The sequence below is a fragment of the Triticum aestivum genome, chromosome 5A (assembly GCF_018294505.1).
Source record: "Triticum aestivum cultivar Chinese Spring chromosome 5A, IWGSC CS RefSeq v2.1, whole genome shotgun sequence".
In the NCBI taxonomy this organism is placed as follows: Eukaryota; Viridiplantae; Streptophyta; class Magnoliopsida; order Poales; family Poaceae; genus Triticum; species Triticum aestivum.
In genome coordinates this window covers 363,788,663-363,804,714 of record NC_057806.1, presented here as the reverse complement: position 1 = coordinate 363,804,714, position 16,052 = coordinate 363,788,663, and positions in this window count along the sequence as shown.

The following is a 16,052-nucleotide window of genomic DNA, read 5'->3' as shown; positions in this document are numbered from 1 at the left end:
GACCGCGCCCGTGATTAACTCGCCCGTCCGTGCCGGTTTACAACACCGGTGAAGATTTTCCCCGTCCGCACCGGCTTACAACGCCGCGGCCGACTCATCTGTCGGGGCCGCCACTGATGCTGCGGTCGTCTCTGTCGTCCGTCTCTCGCGGCCTGGTCTACATCAACACACTGGGCCGCACCTGTCAGCATGAGCTGTTTATTGAGTATGAGCAAGTCACCGCTTGGGAAGCCGGTTTTCTCTTCCAACAAATTGGAGGCAAATTATCATATATTATCAACCGCCGTCTGCACTGGATGGCTCAATGGGCAGGCGCACAAATTGCCGCCATTACAGTTTGATTAAGCTTCAAACAACCAGTTGGAGGGAACCATTGGCCGAGTTGCTGACACGGCTCATACGGAATCATTTATAACCCGCCGCAGTCACCTCAACCTTCTGTGGATTCACATCGCGTTATCAACGCCAATGATATACACCTTCTGCTATGGTCAAATATGGAGAATCTCAAGCCAACTCTTTAAGTCATCTTGAGACTCGGGGGCTACAATGGTATGGCTCGGCAAAATTAGCCGGTTTCAATGAATTCAAGAACTCCGGGTCATTGAAGGGAAGATAACCCGGCCCCGGAGGCTACTCTTTATTGGCGAATATTTAAAGGCCGTCAGAAAAATTTCCGGCTCAAAATGAAGATTCCAGTTTAAAATATAGCTCAAGAGACATCTCTCTCCTGCAAAGCTTTGAAGCTATCAAATCCAGTTCAAAATCCGGCTCAAGGTAAATTTGTCTTTCACAAAGTTTTGAAGTTTTTAAATCCGGTTTAAAGTTCCGGATTCAAAAAGATTTAAATCTCTCGCAAGTTCGAGTTCTCAGAAAAATTAAAGGTTGCCAAAAGAACTTGCTGCCATGATGCGCGATTCAAACTTGGATATCCTGCCTTACGGCTTATCTTATTATGATCACTTGGGGGCTTCCTGCTCATCGAGCATAGCTATCAATACCCTCTTGATCAGCGTAATGCCAAAATTTATATGGTCACTTGGGGGCTTCCTGTTCAAACATAGGTCGTATTCGAACACAAAGAGAACATAGCTGTCGATACCCTTTTGATTGGCAAACTGCCGAACCTACTTGGGGGCTTCTTGATCGTATCCGAATCATAGCTCAACCCCTTTGGAAATCGACGTGGATCGTATTCGAATTAGCGTCGTTAAACAACTCTCAAGGTCATTTGGGGGCTTCCTGTTCAAATATAGGTCGTATTCGAACCAAAGAGAACATAGCTGTCGGTACCCTCTTGATCGGCATCGCCAAAGCCACTGGGGGCTATATGATCGTATTCGAATCTTAGCTTAACCCCTTTGGAACGGTTTACTGATCGTATCTGAATCAGAAGCCTCAAAAAGTTTTATTCTGTCTCTGGTAAAGTTTATTGCAGCCACAATTACTTAACTTGAGACCTTTTTGGGATTATATCTCAAATATATATAAGTGTTTTATGCTTAACCCGGCTTGACTTTTGACTATAAGTCGCTAGTTTATGACAATCATCATCTATGTGGAAGAATTGGCTTCTAAGGATTGGGTTATCACCCTTACTGCACAGGTTATGTAAGCCGGTAGTACAAATTCAATATCACAGTAGTTATATGTGAGATATTATGACCCGCCCTGGTTTTGACGCTAAGTCACCAGGGCATATGTTGTTTAAACTCTCTGCAGGATTTGCAGAAATATGACATGTAAATGATTAAGTTCAAGCTCATTACCAAAGTTGATGCTTCAAAATGATTATCCGTTCTGGATTTTTCTCAAAAGGCTATAAGGCGCCAGGTCATGAAAATTCCGGTTTACAATGAAGGCGTATTGAATCGCCATCGGCCAAGAGCCGCCGGGCATTTAAACTCCGGATTTACTTGTCAACAGATAAGGTATTTGAATTCTTTAAATAGCCAACATGGCTGGATTTTCAATGATGATATTGAATGATTGAGGTTTTCATACCGGATTATATTATTCAAATTTTGAATAGCCAACATGGCTGGATTTCTATTATGATTATCAATAACCAGTATTATGATTGAGGTTTTCAAAGTCGCTTTAGCGCCACAGCTATTATCTTTATCAATGGGCATGATTTATTTTACAATGGAGGAAATAGTCCCGAGTCGCTGCAGGCTTACGACCCGGCACTTGGGGGCTACATTATTCAAGTTGAGGTTACATCAAATATGCAAGTCTCATGTCGCTGCAAGCATGCACCATGACACTTGGGGGCTAATGCAAAGTCATTTTTATTGGCCTTATTGAAGACCCGACTCATCCCATTGTAATGAGCCGGCCCTTGGGGGCTACCAATTGCTCCTGTTAAAATTCAAGATACACAAGCCTTATTCCATTATATATTGAAGGATCCACTGCTCAGTTGGTAAAGCATAAAACTCTTAACCTTGTGGACATGGGTTCAAGCCCCAGGATGGGGGTTACATCATATGATATTATTTTCAATGAAAAGTCCCAGCTTAGTATTATCTTACTAAGCCGGCCCTTGGGGGCTACACGTTACTGCTCAAATTTACATCATCATATTTACAAAGTCCCTGCTCATTATTACATAATGACCCGACACTTGGGGACTAATGCATATTGCTCTTTGCTTAAGAGAATTCTAGGATGACCCGGCTACACTACTATGACTATAGGCGACTCATGGGGGCTACACAACTGGATTTCTTTTAAAGCCATGGTGATAAGTCCCGGCTTATTCATGCTGATTAAACCGGCCCTTGGGGGCTACAGGTATTATGGATATAAGGGAGAACTATCTTCAAATTTTCAGTTTGAGTAAATCAGATTGACCTGGTGTCTGCAAAAATCATAAACCGGCGTCGGCGACAATTATGACTCGGCATCATCTATTTATAACCCGGCAATTTTGGTAATCATAAACCGGCAAGTTTTATATCTCAAGTCGGCTGAATATAAGTTGAATATTTGAAGACCAATATTTTTATCAAGTCAGAGCATTGAAGGCCGACTCAAATGGATGCTTTATTTACAATATTTCTTCTACAAGCAAATTGACTACGAACTTGGTCCATTAACCCAGATTTTCCAGAAGGAGGAGATGACAAGGACTTAAGGATGATCAAGTGCCGGCTTACAAGATTATTTAACCCGGAGTGCAACCTGTCAATTTGTTCTTGTGTTTATGTTGCAGATCAGTTTAACATGGATAAATCCAAATTAAACTTAGGGGCTAATGTCGGGGATATACCCCGTGGTATGACCCGGCCAGATGTATAACCCGGCCGGACTTGGCGACTCACTAATGACCCGCCCTGACTGAATGACTCACTAAGTGACCCACCCGAGCCTGGCGACTTATGGGTGACCTGGCAAGAGGATCAAAGGAGCGACAAGACCCGGGGGCCCAAGAGGCTCAAGGCCCAGAAGGCCGGCTACGTTATGGTAGGACGGCTTAAGAGGAAAGGCATGAGGAATATCTCCTTTACAAGGAAGCAAGACCCGGACTTGTAATCAACTTGTAAGAGAAGATAGACTAATCCTAGTCCTACTAGGACTCCACATGTAGCCCGCCCCTCTAACTTATATAAGGAGGGGCAGGGCTCCCCAAAGAGGGACGGGCGACAGAAAATAATCTCTAGGGCTAGATACAAAGCGCCGGCTTACCGATAACTCTCTCATGAGCATAATGAGATCTAGCCACAAACAACATGTAGGGTTATTACCAGATGATGTTTCCCGGGGCCCGAAGCTGTCTAAATCCTTGTCTTGTGTTGCGTCTCTTGATTCCGCTCAACCCCTCTCAAGCTACCACATAGATGCGTTGGCCTCGTGACTAAGTCCTCACACTAAGGACATCTGCCGTGACAATTCCACGACAGCTACTGTGTTGCATCACCCTTTCCTTTTCAAGGGAAAACCAACGCATGCTCAAGAGGTAGCAAGAAGGATTTCTGGCGCCGTTGCCGGGGAGGTTGCATCAAGTCAAGACATACCAAGTACCCATAACAAACTCTTATCCCTCGCATTACATTATTTGTCATTTGCCTCTCGTTTTCCTCTCCCCCACTTCACCCTTGCCATTTTATTCGCCCTCTTTTTCACTCGCCTCTTTTCCGTTCGTATCATTATGCTTGCTTCTTGTGTATCCTTGTGTTAGATCATTGGTTTTGCTATTATGGCTAGCCCTTCTATCATCGTTAGTACTCCCGATCATGAAGTTCTTAATTTTAAACAAAAGGAGGGAGAAATCCTAAAAGACGCTTGGTATAGAATTTTAATGCTCAGAATAGATCCACTAGGAAGCAATCCACTTCCATTCTTCTTTGCAATTTTTATGTAGGCATCACCCGGAATAGATATATTCTTGATACCATTACCGGAGGGAATTTCTTGGGTAGCCATACTTTTGATTCTTATAATGCTATGATAGATTTGTTTGGCTCACCACCTCTCTTGGTTAATGGAACTATTTTAACTTTCGAACATGTGATGCAAAGGCTTGAAATTATTGAAAATAAAGTTGCCGCAGTAGAGTTGATTGAGAATTTGGATAAAAAGATCCACAACCAGATTACCCAATATGGATCTAAGGTGGGAGTTACTTTGAATTTTTTTAAATAAAAAGAACCCATAGTCAATGAAAAAATAGATCAAGATTCCACAAGAATTGATAAACTTGAGGATATTATTACCAACTTAGGGTCTGCCTTTTCTTACCTGAAAAACACTCCAAATCCTCCTATTACTAGAGTTGCCAAGTTTATGTATGTGCCTAAAAATAAAAAGGGTGAATCTTCTAATAAGGAAAATGCGGATCTTAAAGCAATAAGTGTTCACCCCAACTTTATCACTATCATTAAGGAACCTTTTGCTACGAATGATTTTCTTGATTTCTTGCCTAGGAGTTTGATCATTAATAAAAATAAGGAAACCCCTAAGGGTTATAAGTGTTCTATTGAATAATTGCCTACCAAAGATGACAATACCTAGATCTATTCTTGTTTTCATGCCTAGCTAGGGACGTTAAACGATAACGCTTGTTGGGAGGCAACCCAATTTTATTTTTGTTTCTTGATTTTTGGGTTCTGTTTAGAAATAAATAATTCATCTAGTTTCTTTTTAGATGTGGTTTTACGATTATAATTAGTGTTTGTGCCAAGTAGAACCTTTGGGAAGACTTGGGGGAAGTTTTTGTGATCTTGCTGTAAAAAACAGAAACTTTAGTGCTCGCGAGATTTGATGCCATTTATTACTGGAGAGTATGATTAGGTTGATTATTTTTGCAGATGATTAATAGAAAAATTCCTCACGTCCACAAATTTATTTCAGAATTTTTTTGGTTTACATAAGTATTCGAAACCCATAGATTACTACAGACTGTTCTGTTTTTGACAGATTCTGTTTTTCGTGTGTTGTTTGCTTATTTTGATGAATCTATGGCTAGTATCGGGGGGTATGAACCATATAGAAGTTGGAATACAGTATGTTTAACACCAATATAAATAAAGAACAAGTTCATTACAGTACCTTGAAGTAGTGGTTTGTTTTATTATACTAACGTAGCTCGTGAGATTTTCTGTTGAGTTTTGTGTTGTGAAGTTTTCAAGTTTTGGGTAAAGATTTGATGGATTTTGGAATAAGGAGTGGCAAGAGCCTAAGCTTGGGGATTCCCAAGGCACCTCGAGGTAAAATTCAAGGAAAACCAAAAGCCTAAGCTTGGGGATGCCCCGGAAGGCATCCCCTCTTTCGTCTTCCTCTACCGGTAACTTTACTTGAGGCTATATTTTTATTCACCACATGATATGTGTTTTGCTTGGAGCGTCTTGTATGATTTGAGTCTTTGCTTTTTATTTTACCACAATCATCCTTGATGTACACACCTTTTGGGAGAGACACACATGAATGGGAATTTATTAGAATACTCTATGTGCTTCACTTATATCTTTTGAGCTAGAAAATTTTGCTCTAGTGCTTCACTTATATCTTTAAGAGCACGGTGGTGGTTTTATTTTATAGAAAGTATTGATCTCTCATGCTCCACTTATATTATTTTGAGAGTCTTATAAAATAGCATGGTAATTTTCTTTGGCTATAAAATTAGTCCTAATATGATAGGCATCCAAGATGGGTATAATAAAAACTATCATAAAAGGTGCATTGAATACTATGAGAAGTTTGATACTTGATGATTGTTTTGAGATATAAAGATAGTGATATTGGAGTCATGATAGTTTAGTAGTTGTGAATTTGAGAAATACTTGTATTAAATTTTGTGATTCCCGTAGCATGCACGTATGGTGAACCGTTATGTGATGAAGTCGGAGCATGATTTATTTATTGATTGTCTTCCTTATGAATGGCGGTCGGGGACGAGCGATGGTCTTTTCCTACCAATCTATTCCCCTAGGAGCATGCGCATAGTACTTTGTTTCGATAACTAATAGATTTTTGCAATAAATATGTGAGTTCTTATGACTAATGTTGCGTCCAAGGATTATACATACTCTAATCCTTCCACCATTGCTAGCCTCTCTAGTACTCCGCAACTTTCGCCGGTACCATAAACCCACCAATTACCTTCCCCAAAACATCCACCATACCTACCTATTATGTCATTTCCATAGCCATTCCGAAATATATTTCCATGCAACTTACCACTGTTCCATTTATTATGACACGCTTCATCATTGTCATATTGCTTTGCATGATCATGTAGTTGACATCGTATTTGTGGCAAAGCCACATTTATAATTCTTTCATACATGTCACTCTTGATTCATTGCACATCCCGGTGCACCGCCGGAGGCATTCACATAGAGTCATATTTTGTTCTAGTATCGAGTTGTAATTTTTGAGTTGTAAGTAAATAAAAGTGTGATGATCATCATTATTAGAGCATTGTTCCAAGTGAGGAAAGTATGATGGAGACTATGATTCCCCCAAAAGTCGGGATGAGACTTCGAACGAAAAATAAAAAAGAGGCCATAAAAAAGAGAAAAGGCCCAAAAAAAAGAGAGAAAAAGAGAGAAGGGACAACGCTACTATCCTTTTGCCACACTTGTGCTTTGAAGTAGCACCATGATCTTCATGATAGAGAGTCTCCTATGTTGTCACTTTCATATACTAGTGGGAATTTTACATTATAGAACTTGGCTTGTATATTCCAATGTTGGGCTTCCTCAAAATGCCCTAGGTCTTCGTGAGCAAGCAAGTTGGATGCACACCCACTTAGTTTCTTTTTGAACTTTCATACACTTATAGCTCTAGTGCATCCGTTGCATGGAAATCCCTACTCACTCACATTGATATCTATTGATGGGCATCTCCATAGCCCGTTGATACGCCTAGTTGATGTGAGACTATCTTCTCCTTTTTGCCTTCTCCACAACCACCATTCTATTCCATCTATAGTGCTATATCCATGGCTCACGCTCATATATTGTGTGAAGATTGAAAAAGTTTGAGAACATCAAAAGTATGAAACAATTGCTTGGCTTGTTATCGGGGTTGTGCATGATTTAAATATTTTGTGTGGTGAAGATAGAGCATAGCCAGACTATATGATTTTGTAGGGATAACTTTCCTTGGCCATGTTATTTTGAGAAGACATGATTGCTTTGTTAGTATGCTTGAAGTATTATTGTTTATATGTCAATATTAAACTTTTGTCTTGAATCTTTCGGATCTGAACATTCATGCCACAATAAAGGAAATTGCATTGAGAATTATGCTAGGTAGCATTCCACACCAAAATTTTTTGTTTTTATCATTTACCTACTCGAGGACGAGCAAGAATTAAGCTTGGGGATGCTTGATACGTCTCCAACGTATCTACAATTTTTGATTGTTCCATGCTATTATATTATCTATTTTGGATGTTTAATGGGCTTTAATTTACCTTTTTATATTATTTTTGGGACTAACCTACTAACCAAAGGCCTAGTGCAAATTGCTGTTTTTTTGCCTATTTCAGTGTTTCGCGGAAAAGGAATATCAAACGGAATCCAAACGGAATGAAACCTTCGGGAGTGTTATTTTTGGAACAAACATGATCCAGGAGACTTGGAGTGGATGTCAAGAAAGAAGTGAGGAGGCCACGAGGCAGGGAGGCGCGCCCAGGGGGGTAGGCGCGCCCCCACCATCGTGGGCCCCTCGCAGCTCCACCAACGTACTTCTTCCACCTATATATACACATATACCCCGAAAACATCCAGGAGCACCACGAAACCCTATTTCCACCACCGCAACCTTCTGTACCCGTGAGATCCCATCTTGGGGCCTTTTTCGGCGCTCTGCCGGAGGGGGAATCGATCACGGAGGGCTTCTACATCAACACCACAGCCTTTCCGATGATGTGTGAATAGTTTACCACAGACCTTCGGGTCCATAGTTATTAGCTACATGGCTTCTTCTCTCTCTTTGGATCTCAATACAAAGTTCTCCTTGATTCTCTTGGAGATCTATTCGATGTAATTATTTTTGTGGTGTTTTTGTCGAGATCCGATGAATTGTGGGTTTATGATCAAGATTATCTATGAACAATATTTGACTCTTCTCTAAAATCTTTTATGCATGATTTAAATATCTTTGCAAGTCTCTTCGGATTATCAGTTTGGTTTGTCCTACTAGATTGATCGTTCTTGCAATGGGAGAAGTGCTTAGCTTTGGGTTCAATCTTGTGGTGTCCTTTTCCAGTGACAGCAGGGGCAGCAAGGCACGCATTGTATTGTTTCCATCGAGGATAAAAAGATGGGGTTTATATCATATTGCTTGAGTTTATCCCTCTACATCATGTCATCCTGCCTAACGTGTTACTCTGTTCTTATGAACTTAATACTCTAGATGCATGCTGGATAGCGGTCGATGTGTGGAGTAATAGTAGTAGATGCAGAATTGTTTCGGTATACTTGTTGCGGACGTGATGCCTATATACATGATCGTGCCTAGATATTCTCATAACTATGCGCTTTTCTATCAATTGCTCGACAGTAATTTGTTCACCCATCGTAGAATTTGCTATCTTGAGAGAAGCCACTAGTGAAACCTATGGCCCCCGGGTCTACTTTACATCATATAAGTTTGCGATCTACAATTCTAGTTTACTATTTATTTTGCAATCCTTATTTTCCAATCTATACCACAAAAATACCAAAAATATTTATCTTATTATCTCTACCAGATCTCACTTTCGTAAGTGACCGTGAAGGGATTGACAACCCATTTATCGCATTGGTTGTGAGGTTCTTGTTTTTTTGTGCAGGTACTAGGTGACTTGTGTGTTACCTCCTACTGGATTGATACCTTGATTCTCAAAAACTGAGGGAAATACTTACGCTACTGTGTTGCATCACCCTTTACTCTTCAAGGGAAAACCAACACATGCTCAAGAAGTAGCAGGAGGACCTTTGAAACTCGGACAGTCACACAGACAGCCCTTCAGGAGGCACTCTCGAACTAAGACCGAAACTACGATCTCTCTACAGAGTTGCACACATACGGTGTCATCTATCCGGCAGGGCTTCGCCGTCGAGAACTAGTTCCCACCGAAACCCAGACAGCCTTTCGGCTCTACAAACTATTTCGCGGGGAGGGAGAGAGAAACCAGATCATTGCAATGGCACTTGTATGTGAGAAAGAGTGAATGTGGAGAGTGCCTATCCACCCCTATTTATAGGAAAACCCAAGGGGTTGGGGGAAACATGAATAACCCAAAATGCCCACACTTTATGTCACACATAAAAGGGCATGAAGGGCATAAAGGGATGACAAGTGGAGCTCCATGGAGGAGCTGCACTCTCCAACGTACCACCTTCATGGGGGGGCCCAAAGGGGATTCCTTGATCCCGAAGTCCTTCTAGAAGCCTTTTGGGAAAAGCCCCAAAAGGTAGCTTTCCATAAATATCCCAAAAAGCTCGCTCACTATTCACGACGACATTTTTCAGCGTCCATTCGAACTGAAAATATTTATGTGGGCTTAGAACATTTCCAGTAGCCACTAAAATAATTTTCAACACGTTCTGAAACAATTCCGAATTAGTGATTTTCATCTGCGAAAAGCATCTGAAGTGGTTCCGGCGGCTCCGGAGCAATTCCAGCTTTTATCCCGGAAAATTCCAAAAAGTTTCCAAAATGACTCTGGCAGCCTCCAAGAATTATCAGGCATGTGCCAAAAACAATTTGACTTAATAGTATATCCTGAAAAAACTTTTCGGTTTCACCGAAACTCATCCGATGACCTCTCTCTGCGGAACTTTTCCGCTGTCCGAAACCTTTCGGTGTCCGAAACTTTTTTGGTGATTTTCTCTCAGACTCCCTCTCTAGTATTCAACATATAGATGACCCTTAAGCGTGTGACCCTATAGGTTCGGTGAAGTATAGACATGACCCGGAACCCCATCCGATCGATGACCAACATCGGAGCCGTGGACACCCATATTGACCCCTATACCCACACGAATGAATATTCGAGTGAACCTCCAGTTGTAGTGAGCTATTCCTGTTGCTTCACGATATGTCATAAACAACCGAGGTGAGATTTATTGCATCCCTGTGGACGAATAATTTGTCCACCATGCAAGTTACCTCGTTACCGGTTTTGTTCTCTTTTCTCGTTTCCGTGTTCCCACATCCCAGTGATCAAATCACAAGGTGTCTAGCCACGATTATGGATAACATAACATCGAGAGGGCCCGAGAATATCTCTCCATCGTCGGAGGAGCAAATCGCAATCTTGAGCTATCAAGTTACTTGACATACTTTTCCATGAACCTGTAAGCCGCCGTAATAGCCACCCATTTATGGATGACGTTTAACAAACCCCAAAGTTCATGAAGCAAGCATGAAGAAACTCGATGCTCTCATGGTCTAAGGAATCATTCAAACGTTAACCATCTCTATGTTATGTACCATTAAACTTGTGTCGAATGTATCTCATAGCATAACATCAATTCGGGTCGATTCAACACAAATGTTCTTCTAACATTGTGCCCTCAAAGTTGCTGGCATAGACATGCCCATGACTGGGAAAACTTAATCATCATGCAATACTTGAGCTAGTCTTAGAGGCATGACTAGGAATACATTTGATCGCTTACTATTCCACATGTGCACATGGGTTTTCCCTAGAGCCTTTATGGATATACGAGCTCGGGAACCACAATAGTTATAGCATGGAACATAAACATAATCATGAACTTGGAGATAAATAATATCATTTATTATTGCCTCTAGGGCATATCTCCTACGGATATATCTGAAATGCTCAATGCACACGATTAGTCCGCAAAAGCATTGTCATCAATCACCAAAACTACTTAGGGATAAACATGCCCTTACAATCGCCCCCTTTTTGGTGGATTGATGACAATACGGGATTTGCACATAGGGATATAAGATGACACATGGGCAAACCCAACATCTATAAAATATAGACGCCCCCCTAGATGTGTGCACTCTAGAGAAGTGCTTTGGACTACACGACACACATACTAGGATCAACACTCCCCCTATATTTTATAGATGAGACATATCATGCAACAATAAAACTAATACTAAGCAAGGAGGAAAGGTAATGGATATGAGCATAAAGTAAAGGGCACAAGATATCATAGGGTCATGGGTTACTAAGCATGAAAGACACTAAAGTACGCTAGAGAGCATATGTCTTACACCATATGATAGAGAAGTTGGTCACATGAGCACAAACCAAAACAAAGCAAATAAGGTTCAACACAACGAAAGCAAAGAAACAAAGCGAAACAACACGACACAAGACTAGACTCGCAAATCCAACACTCTCTCCCCCTTTGGCATCGAGACACCAAAAAGGCAAAGAGGACACCTACGACACAGGTGGTAGCTCAAGCTGAAGCGATCACTCGTCACGCTCCTCGTCGGTCTCGGCAGCGCGAATGGTATCCTCCTCAGACTCAGTCCACTAATAGCCCTGTTTCACCATCCATTCAGCCTCTGGGGTGATGTGCTTCTCGGACCCGCTTGATATCTCCTCGCCGAACGTCCTCAAGATCCTCTTGTCGTGACGGCAACTCTCCTTCTGAGCAACATGAGACATGTACTGTCCCTTGGCCTGCATGCAGAACAGAGCCTTCATCTTGCTCTTCAACTTCTTAGCACAAGAAGGCCTAGAAGATGAAGGTGAGTATCCCTCATAGTCCGCTCCCGGTCGGTGTGAAAGTGGACGGAGGCAAAGAACTACGCCACTAGCTCTGGGTCAAAATCCATATGGAATGTGATGAAATCTTCAATGCCAAACTGCACCAAGTCGAGTGCCTCACCAAAGTAGTTCTGGTCCTTCCTCAGATGATTCATATCAATCCACTGCATTGGAACATATAGGTTGTGCTTGGACTTGATCACATCAATGTATATGAGATTCTGCTGCTTGGTCCAGAACAACTCACTCCCTATGACATTCTCACGAGGATTCACATAGGGATTGATCCTCCTTCAAATGATGAACTATGATTGAGGTAGCTCATCCATGCCCCGAACTGGCTCCTTGTACCGGTTGGCAGCCTTCTTGACATTGCGTTGTGGGGCATTGGAGCCCTCCGGAGCTTCTTGATTGCGAAGACGCTTGGAGCCTGTATCGTGGGTTGGGTTCGAGCGATGAACATTGGAACCGGAGCCACCACCTATGACACACAGCACAAGAACACACAAGAGAAACGAGAAGGATCAATGCAAAGACCACAGCAAAAAGAACTGACAAAACACATAGAAATAACATAGGGCAGTTGCCACAAGGAAGGTTTGAAGTCAATGGTAGTACCGCACCATGAAGCGGAACTAAAATTCTACTGCTGCTCTAGCCGCGGTAGTACCGCGCCGGGATGGCATGGTAGTACCGCGCCTAGAGCGGAAGTAAAATTTTACTTCTACACCGCGCGCGGTAGTACCGTATGAGGCGAATGCAGCCAGAGCGGTAGTATCGTACGGGAGGTGTGGTAGTACCGCTCGGGGTCAGATCCGATACGAATCAGATCTAGGCACATCCACAACAAAGGAGCGGTACTACGATTGATCAAAAATACGGAGTAGCGACATACCAAATAGCATCTCTACGTCATTACTACTCTCCTACATCCTACTCTTGCAAAGATTTGGCCTAAAATCTCAAGAACAACTTGCATCTCCCCAAACCTGGAGACAAAACAACGAGGCAAAAAGAAAGGGATTTGGGGAGAAACCTTGTTCCATGGCAAGAGGGCGAGGTGGGGAACGATCCCACCGGACGGAATGCGAGGAGAGTTGATACGTCTCCAATGTATCTATAATTTTTTATTGTTCCATGCTATTATATTATCTGTTTTGGATGTTAATGGGCTTATTTATACACTTTTATATTATTTTTGAGACTAACCTACTAACCCAAGGCCCAGTGCAAATTGCTGTTTTTTTTTGCATATTTCAGTGTTTCGCATAAAAGGAATATCAAACGGAATCCAAACAGAATGAAACCTTTGGGAGAGTTATTTTTGGAACAAACGTGATCCAGGGGACTTGGAGTAGACATCAAGAAATCAATGAGGAGGCCACGAGGCAGGGAGGCGCGCCTACCCGGCGCGCCCCGACCCTCGTGGGCCCCTCGTAGCTCCACCGACCTACTTCTTCCTCCTATATATATCCATATACCCCGAAAACATCCGGGAGCACCACGAAACCCTATTTCCACCACCGCAACCTTCTGTACCCAATAGATCCCATCTTGGGGCCTTTTCCCAAGCTCCGCCGGAGGGGGAATCGATCACGGAGGGCTTCTACATCAACACCATAGCCTCTCCGATGATGTGTGAGTAGTTTAGCTTAGACCTTCAGGTCCATAGTTATTAGCTAGATGGCTTCTTCTCTCTCTTTGGATCTCAATACAAAGTTCTCCTCGATCTTCTTGGAGATCTATTGGATGTAACTCTTTTTGCGGTGTGTTTGTCGAGATCCGATGAATTGTGGGTTTATGATCAGGATTATCTATGAACAATATTTGGTTCTTCACTGAATTCTTATATGTATGATTTAATTATCTTTGCAAGTCTCTTCGAATTATCAGTTTGGTTTGGCCTACTAGATTGATCTGTCTTGCCATGGGAGAAGTGCTTAGCTTTGGATTCAATCTTGTGGTGTCCTTTACCAGTGACAGTAGGGGCAGCAAGGCACGTATTATATTGTTGCCATCGAGGATAAAAAGATGGGGTTTATATCATACTGCTTGAGTTTATCCCTCTACATCATGTCATCTTGCTTAATGCGTTACTCCGTTCTTATGAACTTAATACTCTAGATGCATGCTGGATAGCGGTCGATGTGTGGAATAATAGTAGTAGATGCAGAATCATTTCGGTCTACTTGTCGCGGACATGATGCCTATATACATGATCATGCCTAGATATTCTCATAATTATGCACTTTTCTATCAATTGCTCGACAGTAATTTGTTCACCCACCGTAATACTTATGCTATCTTGAGAGAAGCCACTAGTGAAACCTATGGCCCCCGGGTCTATCTTTTATCATATAAGTTTCCAATCTATTTTATTCCGCAATCTTTACTTTCAATCTATATCATAAAAATACCAAAAATATTTATCTTATTATTATTATCTCTATCAGATCTCACTTTCGTAAGTGACCGTGAAGGGATTGACAACCCCTTTATCGCGTTGGTTGTGAGGTTCTTGTTTGTTTGTGCAGGGACTAGGCGACTTGCGTGTTACCTCCTACTGGATTGATACCTTGGTTCTCAAAAACTGAGGGAAATACTTATGCTACTTTGCTGCATCACCCTTTCCTCTTCAAGGGAAAACCAACGCAGTGCTCAAGAGGTAGCAAGAAGGATTTCTGGCACCGTTGCCGGGGAGGTTGCACCAAGTCAACTCAAGATTTGATCTCCCGTCAACAAGCCATTTCTGGCGCCATTGCCGGGGAGATCTACCACAAGTCAAGACATACCAAGTACCCATCATAAACTCTTATCCCTCGCATTACATTATTTGCCATTTGCCTCTCGTTTTCCTCTCCCCCACTTCACCCTTCCCATTTTATTCGCCCTCTTTTTCCATTCGCCTTCTCTTTTCTAATTCGTCTCTTTTCGCTTGCTTCTTGTGTGCTTGTGTTTTGTATTGTTTGTCACGATGGCTCAAGATAATACTAAATCGTGTGACTTCTCTAATACCAACAATAGTGATTTTATTAGCACTCTGATTGCTCCTCTTACCGATGCTGAATCTTGTGAAATTAATACCGCTTTGCTGAATCTTGTCATGAAAGATCCATTTTCCGGCCTTCCTAGTGAAGATGCCGCTACCCATCTAAACAACTTTGTTGATTTGTGTGATATGCAAAAGAAGAAAGATATGGATAATGATATTGTTAAATTGAAGCTATTCCCGTTTTCGCTTAGAGATCCTCCTAAAACTTGGTTCTCGTCTTTGCCTAAAAATAGTATCGATTCATGGAATAAGTGCAAAGATGCTTTTATCTCTAAGTATTTTCCTCCCGCTAAGATCATCTCTCTTAGAAACGGTACTATAAATTTTAAGCAACTTGATCATGAACATGTTGCACAATCTTGGGAAAGGATGAAATTAATGATACGTAATTGTCTGATACATCTCCAACGTATCTATAATTTTTGATTACTCCATGCTATATTATCTACTATTTTGGACTATATTGGGCTTTATTTTCCACTTTTATATTATTTTGGGACTAACCTATTAACCGGAGGCCCAGCCCAGAATTGTTTTTTTTGCCTATTTCAGTGTTTCGAAGAAACGGAATATCAAACGGAGTCCAAACGGAATAAAACCTTCAGGAACGTGATTTTCTCACCGAACGTGATCCAGGAGACTTGGACCCTGCTCCAAGGAACAAAAGAGACGGTCACGAGGGTGGTGGACGCCCCCCAGGGCGCGCCCCCCTGCCTCGTGGGCCCCTCGGAGCTCCATCGACGTACTCCTTCCTCCTATATATACCTACGTACCCCCAAACGAACAGATACGGAGCCA